The sequence below is a fragment of the Hyperolius riggenbachi genome, chromosome 6 (genome assembly GCF_040937935.1).
Source record: "Hyperolius riggenbachi isolate aHypRig1 chromosome 6, aHypRig1.pri, whole genome shotgun sequence".
Taxonomy (NCBI): Eukaryota; Metazoa; Chordata; class Amphibia; order Anura; family Hyperoliidae; genus Hyperolius; species Hyperolius riggenbachi.
In genome coordinates, this window is record NC_090651.1 from 295725717 (window position 1) to 295745956 (window position 20240).

Sequence of the window (20240 nt, forward strand, 5' to 3'; positions counted from 1 at the left end):
CAAGCCTGATGCCTGCCAGTTTCCTGTTTCACTGCTTGATGGTTTCTGGTGGGTGTTCCAGCTTCCTGAGGTCCAGTTTCCAACATTGCTTGCTGTTCAAAGAATTCTGGTCATATTTTGGTTGGCATTGTTTCCCTCCCTGCCCACCCAGGTCTGGCATTTGCTGTTTTCAGTACTTTTTGCTGTTTTCTGGGTCTTGCCTGATGCTATACAGTTTTTCATCCAACCTGTTTCCCTGCCTGGTGATCTTCATGATGCGTTCCTGTTTTCTAAAAACACAGTTGCAAATTTTAATTTTTTGTTTACTTCCCTGATCACCCAGCCGTGGTATCCACTACGAACCCTATTTAAATTTGTTTTGCCTGCCGTCTCCTGGGACCCTGGTGGTGGGTTTGTAAGGTCATGGTGGAGCGTCCTGAGGCCGCTCCTTAAGGGGGGGGCTATGTCACGAACTGTCTCCTGCCATTTCCTGCTGCCTGTTGGTGGTAGTAACTTGGACTGCCCTGGACATTCATTGCTCCACCAGCAGAGGGCTCTAAGGACTTTGCCTCATCCTGAACCTCCACCATCCACCAGCAGGTGGCCTGTTACTGCTTTCACAAAGACTTGCAGTTCCCTGTTTGGCCTCTGGATGGCTTCATGGGAGCTCTCATTAAAACTGTTCACCACCAGCTGCATCCTGTGGTTGCTGATCACTTGGACTATATAAGTCTGCCTCTTCCTGCAAGTCATTGCCAGAACTTCCTTGTTACAGGTCTGAGTCTCTGGTCACCCCTGTTCCTGATACCTGGTTTCTTGTACCCTGCCCTGTGATCTGATTATCTGCTACTGAACCTCTGCTTGTCCTGACTCTGCTTATGTTTACTCCTCTGTACTTTGTATGTATCTGATTACCTGTTGCTGACTTTATTCCGTTTTGACCTGTCTTTGCCTGCTCCTTTTTGATACCGCGTTGTTGTATATCATTGCTTGTACATATATATCTCGTGCACACCGTTTGTAAATAGATAGTTAGATAGTTAGGTGTTATATATATATATATTTTGTCACTGCTTCCCGGGTTATTTGTGTATATATTGTGTGCTGTGCATATGTGGTATGGTATTTGCATTATGCTTGCATGTATGCTAGCATTATTGCATTCGCAATAAAACATTATTTTGCACCTTAATTCCTGGTTCCAGTGTCTGTATGCTGCAAACTGTGGTCAAACCCTGTTTCTCCGTTCAGGCTCCTGACAGTAGTGTACTGCGCAGGCGATGTGATGACGTTAGCTCCACCGTGAGCAGTTTTTGTGCAAGCGCAGTGGATGCCAATCTGATGAGGTCGGCATCTTGCAACGGAGGGGACCCCGGGGCACCGTTGGGAAGCGGAGCTGCGGCGAGGGCACAGGACGACTGACAGTTTTTTTTATGTCTTTCTCAGACATTACCTTTAAAGGTTATGTTTTAAAACACACTATTTCTCCATTAGAACCCCTACTGTTGTTCTTTCTCATCTTTCTATATTGTTCCTGTGGGGAAATTGGGATACTTTGCTTTTTATTAGCCTTGTATTCCATTTTATTGGTGTTTAATATTTGGTATTTTTTATATAATTTCTATTGTAAATATACCTGTTTTTTACTGTTGAATTTGTACCACACAGCTTCCCATTCAGAATTATTAGTCACCTAAGCTTCAGCATACTCAGTCAGTCGGCCAGATCTAACTAGGAAACTGAGGCCAGAAGATAGATAGGCAACGTACAAACAGTCCAGGGACTAAGAATAGCGGGGAAAATCTGAGCATGCCTGTAAACACCTTCTGCACATGCCTTCGCTGTAAGGCCACAGCAGCTATAGAAAGCACAAGCATACAGGCGTTACGTATGATTCGGGAGGCAGCATACTACTACTAGTAGGCAGGCTGATCAGGGTGATTTCAGTTAGCAGCCTACACGCCTATATACAGTTAAAGACTGGATAAACCCAGGTACAGTCACCTGCCTGGATGGCTCCTACTAGCAAGATGTCATTATCGGCATCACCTTGCGCCATTTTTAAATGTATGCACATATAGCTTTAAAGAGGAGCTGTTAGGTATAAGGTCTCAGAGAGAAAAAACACATAGATCAGTAGCTAAATATTGGCTGTACTTACATTAGATATGCATTTCACTGTCCACGTTTGGATTTCACAGAATTTTTATATAGTATTTGCAGAGAATGATGCTCCTGACAGCTCATGGCAGGTTCCATGTTTGTCTGTCTCCTATGAAGCCAATTGTGTCGTCATGTCCTCCCTGCTTCCTGATGATTCGACTCACAAAAAAGATCCTAATGGACAACACTACTGTGCAGTGAATATTAATTAGCCATGTGGCTAGGAACAATAGCGGACTCATGCAGTATACTCTTCCCTGTGATTTTTCAATGCTGTGAGCTGGACTGCATTACAAGCTGCTGTAACATGAGCCTGTAACTTCTCACTAGCAGCCGAGGGGAGGACCCAAGGTGGGGAGAAGCAGCCCCAGAATGCTTTGCAATATGTTATGCGGCCTCTCGTCCTTTTAAGAGCTTGGGAATAACAGCCTTGCTGTTCAGCACACATCAAAAGTAAGAGAGATTTTTAACTTCAGTATTGCCTTTTTGGCTTCCTTCTAAACTGTTTAACACAGGAGAATAGAGGTTTAAATTAGCTTTTGCAGCCTGACAGTTACTCTTTAAAGAAAAAACTAACCTTTTCGGGACTGGACGGCTCTGGCCCCTTAAAGTGAACCTGTGACGAACATTACGGAAGGTCGTGCGCGTAAACGCCAACAATTTTCGTATGGCCCCACACAGTTACTGTCAGCCCTGGGTAGAATAAAAAATGCCTTTCTTTGCTCTTCTTCTGAGAGCATGGCAGGAGTACAGCCCTCCCCCACATCCTGTTCAGGTCAGGAAAGAATTCACAAGTGGCCAGACCACCTGGGGAGCAGCCATTTGGTCACACAGCTCATGTTCCACCAAACCAGCTCAAACTGGTTGAACTTCAAATTTCCCTCCAAGCTTATAGCTTCACACAATGGGAACATTTACTTTATTAATAATTCAAGATGGGTTTGGCACAGAAAGACAACAAACACATTTCCTGATACCCAGAAATCAGTTCTATCACTCACCTGAAGTATAATTTTCTGGCTATCAGGAATCAATAGAGAATCCACTTTATCCGGCCTGCGTAGAGCGAATGTGACAGACTAGGCATGCATAGCCTCGTTTAATAGATGGTCGCGAGCAGTTTACGAATATAGTCTCGGATTTGCGATACGCCACTCCTGGGCCGAGTCACACAAATTATTAATAAATTGGTACATTCCTTGCTCTGAGTCTGTGGGTGGCAACCTGCCTGCCAGGAGGTAACCCTGCCTCAAACACACCTACTCTCCAGGTAGTGACCGCCCCAAAACTCTGGTCAGTAAAAAGCGTTGGCAAGGAACTCCTCCCAGTTCTCCAAATTCCATCGACTAAGGAACGTCTATGCAGGCGCTAAGGAGAGCCAGCGCCTGCAGTGTACAAAGGACTTTTAAACTGAATGCCTACTTTTAAACTGGACTATTTTCTTCATGCTTCAAATAGACTGCTCAGCTAACTAAGTAAGAACTTTCTGATTTTATTCCTTTTATTTTTAAGCTCTGTGTTTTATATGTTAATAGGTGTATATAACTGTATGTAATGCATTTGTGTTATTAAACGTTTAAAAATCGTTTAGCGGTTATGACCTGTTGCTGAACATACACAACCGTACCTATTCTCCTGAACTCGCTACCCTGTGTTTAATAGAAGTACACCTTTATAACCCATATGCGAGAACCCGGCCCAGATATAACGATCTGACCCAGGTTCCTGCATACTGCTAAGGGTTAATAGAGCGTTCTCGAAGTCCTAGTAAAATTACAGTAGCGGGCTGTGTAACTCGCTTGGTGGCAGATCTTTGAATTGTATATGTGTGTGGAGTGATTCGGTTGGTATCAGAACGCTCCCTTCGCGAGTCAGTTCATCAAATTGCGAACGCGGGTTACCCTTCGTGATGAACAAATGACCATGTAAGAGGATTTCTGACGCTGATCGACTGACCCACCCACAGACCGGCCTAGCGGTCTGTGACATTGTTTGGCAGCTTTTTGGGATTTGTGAATGTTCAGAACATCAACGGCAACTTTATTTGATTAACCTGCCAGAACAGATCAAAAATCTGTGGTCGATAACCGGTGCATTACAATTTATATAGACTAAACGTGTAGCACAGAGTTCCCCCCCTAATCTCTTTTGCTATCCTATCTTTTATTTGGCAAAAATGGCTGCAGCAAGATACAAGAAAATGTCAGTGGCAGACCTAGCAAACTTGTGTGAGGAAAAAGGCATTATGACGTATAGAAAAAAGAAATCGCAATTGATCGAGGACTTGTTGCGACTGAATATCCAGCCGGAGCAGATGCTGGGAGAGCACACTCCTGGTTCAGACGGTGCTGTAACTGGGGCAGAGGAAAGTGAGCGGTTGGAGCAAAACAACCCACTTCCAGACCCAGAGGAAAACAGTACCACGTCTGAACCGGTCGCTGTAACTGCTGAGGAGCATGGTGGCCGGCAGGAGCCCGCCCATGCCAACCTGTTCTGTGTTCCTGATGCTGGAATGCAACCTGGATTACAAAGGCTGTTGGAGACAAATCCTGAGCTGTACATGCAGATTGTCAGAGAAAATGCTGACCGTGCAGAACGCCAGCGCCAGGCGGAAATGGAAGCCTCAGAGTGAGAAGCGGAACGGGCAGAGCGCCGGTGGCTTGCTGAGAGAGAAGCGGAAAGAGAGGAGAGAGCAGCCGCACGCAGACATGACCTTGAAATGGCCAACCTGCGAACGCAAGGCCAAAATCCCTCGCAAAGTGCTCCGGAACCCCGGCCCACAGCAGGCCCGTTTGGGACTCCAAAGTTTAAATTCCCAGAAATGGAGAAGGGAACCGACCCGGACACTTATTTACACTCATTTGAAAAGACTTGCCGTCAGCATCATCTGCCCCAGGAGCAGTGGGCGAGATATCTGACACCCAACTTGCGGGACAAAGCGCTTGAGGCGTTTGTGGACTTACCCGCTGAGAAAGACAATGACTATGAGGCGATAAAAGCTGCAATTATCGCCAAGTACCAGTTGACCCCAGAGGTCTATCGCAAAAAGTTTCGCTCCCTGCAGAAAGGCCACACCGACTCTTACACAGACCTGGAGAGTCGCCTGCTGACCGTGTTCAGGCAGTGGTCACGGGGCCTCAAAAAAGACTCTCACCAAGGTCTGGAGGACCTCATCGTGCAGGAGCAGTTGCTGAACTGCTGCACTCCAGATGTCCGGCAGTTTGTCTTGGAGCGGAAGCCTGAATCCGCCAAAGCTGCCGCAGAACTTGCAGACACTTTTGTGGCCACCCGTGTGCCGGACAGCCGCAAACCTCCAGTCCCGAGCTGGAAAGGGGGGAGACCTATGCAACCCAGCTCTCCTCCCCCTGCTAACCGTGGGAATCGGGTCCCACAGCCACAGAGGCCGGATGCTGCACCTGCTACTCATCCACCTGATGCCACATATGTTCCGAAGTGTTACCACTGTGGACAGCGAGGACACCTCAAGTCTGCCTGCCCCGAGGTGAGGACGCCGTCTCCAGAGCCTAGCGCAGAAGTGGCTAGCGCATCCACTACTGCACACGCCTACCTCGTCATGGGAGCAGCAAATCCTCGACTTTCCAGAAATCATCAAGTCGTGGAAGTTAACGACCAGATCGCTGTTGGTTTCCGTGACACAGGCGCAGAGCTTACCTTGGTTCGCTCTCATCTTGTAGCCAGGGAGAATTTCCTGCCTAATGAGCGTGTCACACTTTTGGGAGTTGGTGGCGCACACGCACGCATCGCCAAAGCTCGTGTTGTTCTCGATTGGGGAAGGGGCCGCCAGTCAAAAGTTGTGGGGGTGACAGATGACATCCCAGTGCCTGTGCTGTTGGGCACCGATCTTGGCACCCTACGATCCTTTTATGAACCTGTGATCAACACCCCGGATTGCCAGTCTGGACCCACTCAGGTACTGTACAAGCTTGGGGTGGGACAGAGGGAGGCAGCCAGGGTAATGGTACCTAGCCCTCCTAGGGAAGGAGGCCAGGAAGCGGTACCTGCTTCTAATGGACAACTGTCTAATCACGGTTTGTCTGATGCTAAACCTGTCACTGTTGTTCCAGATACCTGTGTACATGATGTGAAAAATGAACGTAACTGTGATGTTAATGTTGTAGCAGATGTTGCCAATAGCTTCCATGATGAATCTCACAGTGCAAAAAATGATGTATGTTTAAATGTGACAGTCTCTAATCTAAGAGGTAACAGTCTTGTGTTGCCTGGGTCATATCCGTGCAGGGCAGTGGAAGCAGGCCAGGTGTCAGAGCAGGCAGCTGGGGGCCTAGACCTCCCCTCCTGCTATGACAGCCAGAGTGCTCCACCATTGCCTGCTGTTAACAAACAGCTGGTGGAGACAGGCCATGCCTTCCCTGTCTCACCCTTGCATGTCTTCCCCTTGCAGAAGCAACCCAGTGCAAAACTGCCCAGAGGTCCACCCTCTATCCTTCCTGGAGAAGGGGCAAGCCTCGCCACCCAGGTGAAGGCTGATTCGTTTTTTAAAATGTGCTCTAATGTCCACCTAGGTTGTGCTGACCAAAATGTTGTGCCAAGGTGTAGTCAGTTAGAGCAGGGGTATGCCACGCTGCTTCCAGATTCGCAGGCTGACACCCGAGAGTCAGGAAGTGACCCGGATGTCAGCCAACGACTCTCTCCCTTACAGGAAGCGCTATGCAAACCCAGCCAGGCCTTTAGAGGTAAGCCTGTTGGTGTGCATCGCACCGTCCGCAAAGCGGACACTGGGACACACCGGACCATGAGGCCTTATGCTTCTGGTGAGTTGTCTAACGGGCAGTCAGATAAGAAGTCGAGAACCCGTTCAGTAGCTAAGCCCGCGTAGAGCGGGTCATGCAGACCCACTCTGTGCGTCCGTCTGGGAGGGGAGAGATGTGACGAACATTACGGAAGGTCGTGCGCGTAAACGCCAACGATTTTCGTATGGCCCCACACAGTTACTGTCAGCCCTGGGTAGAATAAAAAATGCCTTTCTTTGCTCTTCTTCTGAGAGCATGGCAGGAGTACAGCCCTCCCCCACATCCTGTTCAGGTCAGGAAAGAATTCACAAGTGGCCAGACCACCTGGGGAGCAGCCATTTGGTCACACAGCTCATGTTCCACCAAACCAGCTCAAACTGGTTGAACTTCAAATTTCCCTCCAAGCTTATAGCTTCACACAATGGGAACATTTACTTTATTAATAATTCAAGATGGGTTTGGCACAGAAAGACAACAAACACATTTCCTGATACCCAGAAATCAGTTCTATCACTCACCTGAAGTATAATTTTCTGGCTATCAGGAATCAATAGAGAATCCACTTTATCCGGCCTGCGTGGAGCGAATGTGACAGACTAGGCATGCATAGCCTCGTTTAATAGAGGGTCGCGAGCAGTTTACGAATATAGTCTCGGATTTGCGATACGCCACTCCTGGGCCGAGTCACACAAATTATTAATAAATTGGTACATTCCTTGCTCTGAGTCTGTGGGTGGCAACCTGCCTGCCAGGAGGTAACCCTGCCTCAAACACACCTACTCTCCAGGTAGTGACCGCCCCAAAACTCTGGTCAGTAAAAAGCGTTGGCAAGGAACTCCTCCCAGTTCTCCAAATTCCATCGACTAAGGAACGTCTATGCAGGCGCTAAGGAGAGCCAGCGCCTGCAGTGTACAAAGGACTTTTAAACTGAATGCCTACTTTTAAACTGGACTATTTTCTTCATGCTTCAAATGGACTGCTCAGCTAACTAAGTAAGAACTTTCTGATTTTATTCCTTTTATTTTTAAGCTCTGTGTTTTATATGTTAATAGGTGTATATAACTGTATGTAATGCATTTGTGTTATTAAACGTTTAAAAATCGTTTAGCGGTTATGACCTGTTGCTGAACATACACAACCGTACCTATTCTCCTGAACTCGCTACCCTGTGTTTAATAGAAGTACACCTTTATAACCCATATGCGAGAACCCGGCCCAGATATAACGATCTGACCCAGGTTCCTGCATACTGCTAAGGGTTAATAGAGCGTTCTCGAAGTCCTAGTAAAATTACAGTAGCGGGCTGTGTAACTCGCTTGGTGGCAGATCTTTGAATTGTATATGTGTGTGGAGTGATTCGGTTGGTATCAGAACGCTCCCTTCGCGAGTCAGTTCATCAAATTGCGAACGCGGGTTACCCTTCGTGATGAACAAATGACCGTGTAAGAGGATTTCTGATGCTGATCGACTGACCCACCCACAGACCGGCCTAGCGGTCTGTGACATTGTTTGGCAGCTTTTTGGGATTTGTGAATGTTCAGAACATCAACGGCAACTTTATTTGATTAACCTGCCAGAACAGATCAAAAATCTGTGGTCGATAACCGGTGCATTACAATTTATATAGACTAAACGTGTAGCACAGAGTTCCCCCCCAATCTCTTTTGCTATCCTATCTTTTATTTGGCAAAAATGGCTGCAGCAAGATACAAGAAAATGTCAGTGGCAGACCTAGCAAACTTGTGTGAGGAAAAAGGCATTATGACGTATAGAAAAAAGAAATCGCAATTGATCGAGGACTTGTTGCGACTGAATATCCAGCCGGAGCAGATGCTGGGAGAGCACACTCCTGGTTCAGACGGTGCTGTAACTGGGGCAGAGGAAAGTGAGCGGTTGGAGCGGTCTCGAAGTCCTAGTAAAATTACAGTAGCGGGCTGTGTAACTCGCTTGGTGGCAGATCTTTGAATTGTATATGTGTGTGGAGTGATTCGGTTGGTATCAGAACGCTCCCTTCGCGAGTCAGTTCATCAAATTGCGAACGCGGGTTACCCTTCGTGATGAACAAATGACCGTGTAAGAGGATTTCTGACGCTGATCGACTGACCCACCCACAGACCGGCCTAGCGGTCTGTGACAGAACCTCCAGACTAAAAATCTACTCAGCAGCACTGTAAAGGCTTGGTGTTTCTTTAACAGTTTCACAGCATCAGAACTTTGTTTTTCTTACCCAAACCTCAGCCTCATTTGTAGCTGCACAGAAGCTAATCTCTGCCCCATCAAAGAAACCTGCCCGGGCATTTTTCCCCTGATGCTGTGCAAAGCATAATGGGATTTCTGATGTTGTTGTTCTCCTTCTGCTGTTTTGGAGCAAATTTGTTTTTTTAAGTTTTGAATTTGAAACCTAGCGAGCGCAGCTGGGAGGGGTGATCAGGACACAGAACTGTGTCTCATGCTCATAGAGAAGTGCTGGTGACCATTTGTGCAGGGGCGGGGCTATGCGCCAGTTGAAAGAACCCTACTGGGCCCTTTCAGCTGGAGCATAACCCCCTATGATATGGACTTAGAAAACCGCTCTCCAATTACAGCCACTGTGTGAAAGAGGCGTAAGCAGAGAAAAATTTATGTTTTGTTAGATTCATGAATATAACTAATGCAGCAATTGGGAGAGTGCCCCAGGTGCATCCCTCAGGTCCACTGGCCCTGGTGTGTTACAACCTCTGCATCCCCTATGGCTTCACAAACAGATGCTGGAAGCACTAGGGGCTGGTACTGTATTTCTATTTAAGTCAATCTTCACTCGCTGCTTTTCTCTACTGTGCGGACACCCGTACATCACACGACCACGATTCAACACACTTTTCAAAAACGCTGGTTGTATCTGTTAAAAGTTACACATCTAATGTCTCTTGTATAAAAGTAATTGCTCCTGTGCACAGTACTATTTAAAAATTGTAAAAATTCTTAATATCATTTCATCACACATACGTACGTCACACATACCTTTTAAAAATAATTATTACTACCATGATTAATATATGTGTGTGTGTATTATAAAATATGTACATAAAAATCTAAAATAAAAGATAAAAAAACATCAAAAATGTATCCCAGGATAGATTGTATTTCTCATAAAGTCCGTGTCCGCTGTGGGCCGATCACACCATTTCCTTAGACACCCTGTATAAATACAAAATGAGTTCTCAGATGGTCTTGTTAAAAACATCTATACCTCCACGGGTTAATCATGAACTTTGATCACTTTAGTGGTGAAATATAGGTACCATTATTTATACATTCAGTACAACCTTGGATTGAGAGTAACTTGGTTTGAGAGCGCTTTGCATTGTAAAATTTTGACTTGATATACAAGCAACGTCTTGATATACAAGCAAAAAACATACATGTGCGTCACGTAGTGATGGGAATTCCGGCTCTTCTCGGAGAATCAGATCTTCTGAATCGGCTCCCATTAAAGAGCCGGCTCTTATGGCTCTGAATCGGCTCTTCATTAAATATCATTAGACACTACTCAGAATCGGAGTAAAAGCCCCGCCCCCGTCTCCATGACAACTCCAGACTGCTTTTCTGACTGAAGCAATGCCTCCTGCTACTGCTCTGCTCCGCCCCGCATACAATCCTAGTACAAGCTGCAAGAGGACTACATCTCCCAGCATGCCTCAGCGCCCTTTATTACAGAGCACAGCAGAGCTCTGTGGGATGGCTGAGGCATCGGCTCTTTTAAAACTGAGAACCGGCTCTTGTCGTTCGCAGCAAAGAGCCGGCTCTTAGAGCCGGCTCGTTCGCGAACGACCCATCACTAGCGTCACGACATACTTGTTATAGTCCTTTTTGTTGGAGCTTAGTGTTGTGTACATGCAGACAGGGACCCAGAATAACAAGTTAGGACTCATAAATCATACACCACCATCAGGAAACACAGCTTGCTTAGAACAGAGAGACTACAGAGTGAAAACAGGAAATGACAATCCCATAAAGATTACCACCATGTTTTACACACAGTGACATCTTGTGCTTGTTTTAATAACTATGTTGTTAAAGAGACTCTGTAACAAATTTTTCAGCCTTAGTTCTTCTATCCTATAAGTTCCTATGCCTGTTCTAATCTGCTCTGGCTTACTGCAGTCTTTCCTAACTGCTGTGAGAATCCGCTCAGCTGCCTGCGCAGGCAGGCAGCCTTTTGACCATTGTTTAGGTTTGCTTGCTGCAGGACTCTGGAAAGGAGACCTTCTGTCAGTTGTGCAGCTTGTGTTGCTGAGGGATTTGCATACATTAGTCATGCAAATCCCTTACCTGCCTTCTTTTGATGACTGGCACTATAAAAGCATTCTGCTCCCAGAATGCTTTGCTGGACATTTCCCTTCCATGGTCTGTTCCTGATGGACATTGCTGGAGTGTCAGCCATTCTCGTTTGTTGAAGTTATCTTAGTGTAATTCGTGGGGATGCACTAGGCAGTTCCCTAGTGCAGTTAGGATTGCATTATCTGTTTTGCCTGTTCCGTCTGTCTTGTGTTCGGATCGCACAAGCCCTAGCGTTAGCGGCTGTGGATCCTTCTGATTGAGTCTGGAGTGTAGGTTGGAACAGCGGTTGTTTCTGCCTACCTCATCTGTTCTGTCTGCCGTGTGTTTGGATCCTTCTGTTCTGTCTCCTGGGATCGCGCTAGCCACTTTTCGCTAGCGCTGGGGATCCTTCTGTTCTGTCTCCTGGGATCGCACTAGCTACTTTTCGCTAGCGCTGGGGATCCTTCTGTTCTGTCTCCTGGGATCGCGCTAGCTACTTTTCGCTAGCGCTGGGGATCCTTCTGTTCTGTCTTCTGGGATCGCGCTAGCCACTTTTCACTAGCGCTGGGGATCCTTCTGTTCTGCTACTCTGTACCTGGATCGCGCTAGCCACTTTTCGCTAGTGCTGTGGATCCTATCTCTCGCTTGTCCCTGTTTTCGTGTGTCTGTCTTGTCTGATTCGAAACGCTTGCTGTAGGCTCGGTGAGGTAACCGTTAAGCAAGCGCTCGCGTTCTCTGTTTCGTGTTTGTCTGTCTTTGGTTAGTTAGGCGTGCTTGTCTCTGTTGTGCGTAACACGCGGAGACCGCGCACAAACGCGTGCACTGTTGCGAATGAGTGCGGTGTTCGCGTTCAGCTAGCGTTTGTTATTGTCTTTATCTTTCTCTTTGTATGATTTGCTGTGCCTTTGCTACCCTTGTGCTCTGTCCTGCTCAGTCTTGTGTCGCTATTGGCAATCGCCATTCTTGCGATTGCGTTTCCTACTTCGTTTCCGCCGTTGTGTGTTCGCCGTCGCTGGGTGGCGACTAATTTGGTGGGCACACATTGGTTCTGTCCTTTTGCTCTGTTCCCTGTGGGCTATCCAGCCCTGCCTGATTGTACCTTGTCCCGGATCTGTACAATTCCCATTTGGCATCTGTGGCTGTGCAGCGGCTGTGTTCGCCTGCACTCCACAGCGCCATCTGCCGGTGGGAATTGCCCTCTGCGGGTGCATAGCACCTAGCCTGGGTGTCCACAATAATACGCTTGTGGAGGAAATCCGCCGCGTCAGCGCACGTCTGGTGCGCTGACCACGGAGACAATTCCACAATCGTTACAACTGCACTGTCTCTGTAATAAATCAATGTATCTTTCCTCTGTCCTGTTTGTCGGGCTAAAGCTTGATTGTGTGGAATGTGCAGGGCTGCTTGTGATTGGTAGAAGCGATACACACCCTCCGCAGGCCCCCTGCACACTCTGAATGACTCACACACTATGCTTAGCTGAGCCTATTAGAAGCTGGTTAGTTTGTTTGTAAACACTGCCTAAAACTGTTAATTACAAGCCAGGATTGCAGCAGAGAGTGGCAGAAACAGCACAGAGGGGCACAGGAGAAAATAATGAATAGAATGGTATGCTTTTTATTGTAAGAATATTAGAGTACAGATTCTCTTTAAACCTCTAACACTGTTGTTGTTTTGTTTCAACTTTCAGTTTGGGCTATTTGCATCAGCAGACTGAATCAATTTCCAGTAGGTAAATCTAATCAAGCAATTGTACTGTTGCTAAAATGAATTTCATATACATTCAACTTACGAGTCCCTTTGTTAGTATGGTTAGTGTCCCACAAAGATCCAGCTGGCCATTTTACACTGTCCGCTCTGCTGCGACCTCCTGACTGCTTGCTCTTCCGGGTCGCAGTGGTGCTCTTCCTGGTGATGTCATCTTACTCCGTAGGGCTGATGTGGCTGTAATAAGATGATTTTTGGACAATATTCAGTATTGCTCCACTAATGCCTGCTCTGGATTGCAGGGCTTTAGTGGCTCCGACTCCTCAGTTTATTCAAACTACCAACTCCAACTCCAGGTACCCAAAATTGCTCCGACTCCTCGATTCCAACTTCACAGCCCTACTGGATTGGAAGAACGCATTTTGGCGAACATTGTTGCCGTCATCATAGACAATAAGGAGGTGCACCACCATTGCAAAGGATTTTGCTCAACTAAGGTGCGCCAGGTCTACTCCAGTGTCACCAGTAGGCCACACATTCACCACTCATCAATACCAAAAATCTCAAATTCCGTTTAGTCCCCTTGGTGCCAGGGTGTCCAGGTAAAAGATTTGGAAGTTCTCCCTACAGGCCATCCTGCCAATATAGTCACCTCCCCTTGGGTATCTCCTCACCCTTTCTATTCCATAGAACACCACCTGGTCACCCTTACATTGGTGGCACTGTGTGAAATGTTTGGAGATTGGGTGCTTCTCTGATCTTTTTGTTTTATGTAGGCCAGATGTTCCTTTACCCAACATAGCTCCTACCACATTGGCAAAAATTGCAATCTCGTATCGAAAGGTAGTTATATCTGAAAGGAAGCCTAAAGCAAAAACAGTTTATCTTACCTGGGTGCAATCTGCGTATGTATGTAAAAATCTCTACTGCGCATGCGGAGAACGCTCCCGGCAAAGGGGACACAAACAAGGATGAACCAGTACCTTGCATGCACAGCGGCTGCCGACTTACCCTGGCTGAAAGAGGGGTGCTTCAGGTGACTGGAGCATCGTAGAATCATGGCACGGGCACGGGACGGCTGCAGGGGGATGGTAGAAGCCCCAGTCAAGTTAAACCGTTTTTTTTATTTTGCTTTAGGTTCACTTTAAAGAGACTCTGAAGCGAGAATAAATCTCGCTTCAGAGCTTATATATAGCAGGGGCATGTGTGCCCCTGCTAAAACGCCGCGATCCCGCAGCTGAACGGGGGTCCCTTACCCCCCAAATCCCCCCTTGCAAAATCTACGACCAACTTGGTCGTAGATTTTGCTGCTGCTGGAGGCAGGGCTAGCGGCTGCAGCCCTGCCTCACAGCACGTCTATCAGCGGCACATCGCCGCCTCTCCCCGCCCCTCTCAGTGAAGGAAGACTGAGAGGGGCGGGGGAGAGGCGGAGATACGCGCTGACAGACGCGTGTGAGGGCAGGGCTGCGGCCATTAGCCCTGCCTCACCAGGAAGAGATCCCCGGGCACCATGGAGGGGATTTGGGAGGTAAGGGACCCCCGTTCAGCCGCGGGATAGCAGCGTTTTAGCAGGGGCACACATGCCCCTGCTGAATATAAGAGCTGAAGCGAGTTTTATTCTCACTTCAGGCTCTCTTTAAAGCAAATGTGAAGTGTAATTAGAATAAGAAACAGATATTCACCTAAGGAGAGGGGGCCATATACCGTAGAACCTTCCCATTCCTCTCATGGTCTTCTTCCACTGTCGCCCCGTTCTTATCTGCCGTCTTGCCACCACCACGCCGTGAGAATCCTGTGTGAACCGCCGACAAAGTATCTTTTCAGCACTCAAACAGTAGATGAAAAATTACTGTCAACATTATTCTGAATATTTCCTTGCTTGCTGGTGGCTTAAAAGGAGGCATGTTATTGATAATGTGAGGAAATATCACCTAGGAGAAAACTTAGGAGAAAAAGTGAATTGAATAAGAGCCAAGGTTTCTCCTGCTTCCAGGTGTCGTGCCAGCCAACTTTATGTTGTTTTGTGGCAAACATGTTTAGGGCAGATCCCATAAAAATACCTCTCTTGAATTGGGCCAGTCACCACTTGCGTGGCAGCCTTTATGGCACATATACTTCCACTAGCGGTGACACATTCAAATGCTATGTTATTGCTGGCAGTAGTGTCACCAGCAGCACAGCAGTTTGTCGCTCCATCACTATTGAATGACTTCCTGTAACATTTCAGATATCATTCATCTCATGCCTACCGATGCTGTATCCAACAATGATGACACAGAAATCCATATGGACTCTTTGCTAATGAAAGATTTGCCCATCTGCCTTGGCTCTTATGCTGTTTAAAGCAGACCTGAACCCTTGCATGGGACAGAAGGAAAACATATAGAAATGCACCCTGTATGTATTTAGAGAGTTTAGCCTGTCTAATTCCCCCTCATCTGTGACTTACAGTCATGGCCGAAATTGTTGGGAGCCCAGAAATGTTTCCAGAAAATCAAGTACCGGTATTTCTCACAGAAAAGCATTGCAGTAACACTTGCTATGCACATGTTTATTTCCATTGTGTCTATTGAAACAAAACAAAAAAAGGAGGGAAAAAAGCACAAAACTCTGGGCTGGACAAAATTATTGGCACCCTTAACTTGATATTTGGTTGCACACCCTTTGGAAAAAATAGCTGAAATCAGTTGCTTCCTAGAACCATTAATAAGCTTTTTACACCTCTCAATCAGAATTTTGGACCACTCTTCCTTTGCAAACTGCTCCAGGTCTCTCTTATTGGAAGGACACATTTTCCCAACAGCAATTTTAAGATCACCCCACAGGTGCTCAATGGGATTTAGATCTGGACTCATTGCTGGCCACTCTCTCCAGCGCATTGTTGCCATCCATTTCTGGGTATTTTTTGACGTGATTGGGGTCATTGTCCTGCTGGAAGACCCAAGATCTCAGACGTAAACTCAGCTTTCTGACACTGGGCTCTGCAGTGTGACCCAAAATCCTTTGGTAGTCTTCAGATTTCATGATGCCTTGCACACATTCAAGGCACCCAGTGCCAGAGGCAGAAAAATAACTGCAAAACATCATTGAACCTTCACCATATTTAACCACTTGAGGACCACAGTCTTTTCGCCCCTTAAGGACCAGAGCCTTTTTTTCCCATTCAGACCACTGCAGCTTTCACGGTTTATTGCTCGGTCATACAACCTACCACCTAAATGAATTTTACCTCCTTTTCTTGTCACTAATACAGATTTCTTTTAGTGCTATTTGATTGCTGCTGCGAGTTTTAGTTTTTATTATATTCATCAAAAAAGACATGAATTTTGTCAAAAAAATGACTTTTTTAACTTTCTGTGCTGACATTTTTCAAATAAAGTAAAATTTCCTATACATTTGAGCGCGAAAGTTATTCTGCTACATGTCTTTGATAAAAAAAAAAAAACATTCAGTGTATATTTATTGGGTTGGGTAAAAGTTATAGCGTTTACAAACTATGGTGCCAAAAGTGAATTTTCCTATTTTCAAGCATCTCTGACTATTCTGACCCCCTGTTATGTTTCATGAGGTGCTAAAATTCCAGGATAGTATAAATACCCCCCAAATGACCCCATTTTGGAAAGAAGACATCCCAAAGTATTCAGTGAGAGGCATGGTGAGTTCATAGAAGATTTTATTTTTTGTCACAAGTTAGCGGAAAATGACACTTTGTGACAAAAAAAAAAAAAGTTTCCATTTCTTCTAACTTGCGACAAAAAAAAAAATTAAATCTGCCATGGACTCACTATGCTCCTCTCTGAATACCTTGAAGTGTTATCTACTTTACAAAATGGGGTCATTTGTGGGGTGTGTTCACTGTCCTGGCATTTTGGGGGGTGCCTAATTGTAAGCACCCCTGTAAAGCATAAAGATGCTCATTGGACTTTGGGCCCCTTAGCGCAGTTAGGCTGCAAAAAAGTGCCACACATGTGGTATCGCCGTACTCAGGAGAAGTAGTATAATGTGTTTTGGGGTGTATTTTTACACATACCCATGTTGGGTGGGAGAAATATCTCCGCAAATGACAATTTTTTGATTTTTTTTTACACACAATTGTCTATTTACAGAGATATTTCTCCCACTCAGCATGAGTATGTGTAAAAATACACCCCAAAACACATTATACTACTTCTCCTGAGTACGGCGATACCACATGTGTGGCACTTTTTTGCACCCTAACTGCGCTAAGGAGCCCAAAGTCCAATGAGTACCTTTAGGATTTCACAGGTCATTTTGCGACATTTGGTTTCAAGACTACTCCTCACGGTTTAGGGCCCCTAAAATGCCAGGGCAGTATAGGAACCCCACAAATAACCCCATTTTAGAAAGAAGATACCCCAAGGTATTCCGTTAGGAGTATGGTGAGTTCATAGAAGATTTTATTTTTGTCAGAAGTTAGCGGAAATTGATTTTAATTGTGTTTTTTCACAAAGTGTCATTTTCCGCTAACTTGTGACAAAAAATAAAATCTTCTATGAACTCACCATACTCCTAACGGAATACCTTGGGGTGTCTTCTTTCTAAAATGGGGTCATTTGTGGGGTTCCTATACTGCCCTGGCATTTTAGGGGCCCTAAAGCGTGAGTAGTCTTGAAACCAAATGTCGCAAAATGACCTGTGAAATCCTAAAGGTACTCATTGGACTTTGGGCCCCTTAGCGCACTTAGGGTGCAAAAAAATGCCACACATGTGGTACCGCCGTACTCAGAAGAAGTAGTATAATGTGTTTTGTGGTGTATTTTTACACATACCCGTGCTGAGTGGGAGAAATATCTCTGTAAATGACAATTGTTTGATTTTTTTTACACACAATTGTCCATTTACAGAGAGATTTCTCCCACCCAGCATGGGTATGTGTAAAAATACACCCCAAAACACATTATACTACTTCTTCTGAGTACGGCGATACCACATGTGTGACACTTTTTTGCAACCTAGGTGCGCTAAGGGGCCTAACGTCCTATTCACAGGTCATTTTGAGGCATTTGGATTCTAGACTACTCCTCACGGTTTAGGGCCCCTAAAATGCCAGGGCAGTATAGGAACCCTACAAGTGACCCCATTTTAGAAAGAAGACACCCCAAGGTATTCTGTTAGGAGTATGGTGAGTTCATAGAAGATTTTTTTTTTGTCACAAGTTAGCGGAAAATGACACTTTGTGAAAAAAAAAATCAATTTCCGCTAACTTGTGACAAAAAATAAAATCTTCTATGAACTCATCATACACCTAACAGAATACCTTGGGGTGACTTCTTTCTAAAATGGGGTCACTTGTGGGGTTCCTATACTGCCCTGGCATTTTAGGGGCCCTAAACCGTGAGGAGTAGTCTGGAAACCAAATGCCGCAAAATGACCCTTGAAATCCTAAAGGTACTCATTGGACTTTGGGCCCCTTAGCACAGTTAGGGTGCAAAAAAGTGTCACACATGTGGTATCGCCGTACTCAGGAGAAGTAGTATAATGTGTTTTGTGGTGTATTTTTACATATAACCATGCTGGGTGGGAGAAATATCTCTGTAAATGACACATTTTTGATTTTTTTTAAACACAATTGTCCATTTACAGAGAGATTTCTCCCACCCAGCATGGGTATGTGTAAAAATACACCACAAAACACATTATACTACTTCTCCCGAGTACGGCGATACCACAAGTGTGACACTTTTTTGCAGCCTAGGTGCGCTAAGGGGCCCAACGTCCTATTCACAGGTTATTTTGAGGCATTTGTTTTCTAAACTACTCCTCACGGTTTAGGGCCCCTAAAATGCCAGGGCAGTATAGGAACCCCACAAGTGACCCCATTTTAGAAAGAAGACACCCCCAAGGTAATCCGTTAGGTGTATGGTGAATTCATAGAATATTTTATTTTTTGTCACAAGTTAGTGAAAAATGACACTTTGTGAAAAAAACAATAAAAATCAATTTTCGCTAACTGTTGACAAAAAATAAAATCTTCTATGAACTCGTCATACACCTAACAGAATACCTTGGGGTATCTTTTTTCTAAAACGGGGTCACTTGTGGGGTTCCTATACTGCCCTGGCATTTTACGGGCCCAAAACCGTGAGTAGTCGGGAAAACAAATTTTTCAAAATGACTGTTCAGGGGTATAAGCATCTGCAAATTTTGATGACAGGTGGTCTATGAGGGGGCAAATATTGTGGAACCGGTCATAAGCAGGGTGGCCTCTTAGATGACAGGTTGTATTGGGCCTGATCTGATGGATAGGAGTGCTAGGGGGGTGACAGGAGGTGATTGATGGGTGTCTCAGGGGGTGGTTAGAGGGGAAATTAGATACAATCAATGCACTGGGGAGGTGATCGGAAGGGGGTCTGAGGGTTTGGCCGAGTGATCAAGAGCCCAAACGGGGCAAATTAGGGCCTGATCTGATGGGTAGGTGTGCTAGGGGGTGACAGGAGGTGATTGATGGGTGTCTCAAGGTGTGATTAGAGGGGGGAGATAGATGCAAGCAATGCCCTGGCGAGGTGATCAGGGCTGGGGTCTAAGGGCGTTCTGAGGGTGTGGGTGGGTGATTGGGTGCCCTAGGGGCAGATTAGGGTCTAATCTGATGGGTATCAGTGACAGGGGGTGATTGATGGGTAATTAGTGGGTGTTTAGGGTAGAGAACAGATGTAAACACTGCACTTGGGAGGTGATCTGACATCGGATCTGCGGGCGATCTATTGGTGTGGGTGGGTGATCAGATTGCCCGCAAGGGGCAGGTTAGGGGCTGATTGATGGGTGGCAGTGACAGGGGGTGATTGTCGGGTGGCAGTGACAGGGGGTGATTGATGGGTGATTGATAGGTGATTGACAGGTGATCAGTGGGTTATTACAGGGAAGAACAGATGTAAATAGTGCACTGGCGAATTGATAAGGGGGGGTCTGAGGGCAATCTGAGCGTGTAGGCGGGTGATTGGGTGCCCGCAAGGGGCAGATTAGGGTCTGATCTGATGGGTAACAGTGACAGGTGGTGATATGGGGTGATTGATGGGTGATTAGTGGGTGTTTAGAGGAGAGAACATATGTAAACACTGCACTTGGGAGGTGATCTGACGTCGGATCTGCGGGCGATCTATTGGTGTGGGTGGGTGATCAGACTGCCCGCAAGGGGCAGGTTAGGGGCTGATTGATGGGTGGCAGTGACAGGGGGTGATTGATGGATGGCAGTGACAGGGGGTGATTGATGGGTGATTTATAGGTGATTGACAGGTGATTGACAGGTGATCATTGGGTTATTACAGGGAAGAACAGATGTAAATATTGCACTGGCAAATTGAT

The 20240-nt window shown here is 46.1% G+C and overlaps 1 protein-coding gene across 1 annotated transcript in view; it reads right to left on the reverse strand.

Annotated features, from left to right (window-relative positions):
* Window positions 1-20240, reverse strand: part of LOC137521621 (protein kinase C and casein kinase substrate in neurons protein 1-like) — a 156325-nt gene that overhangs the window by 119824 nt on the left and 16261 nt on the right. Inside the window, exon 2 of the mRNA XM_068241117.1 lies at window positions 13006-13157. The gene's annotated coding sequence lies outside the window, so the exon portion shown is untranslated. The remainder of the gene's footprint in view (window positions 1-13005; window positions 13158-20240) is intronic.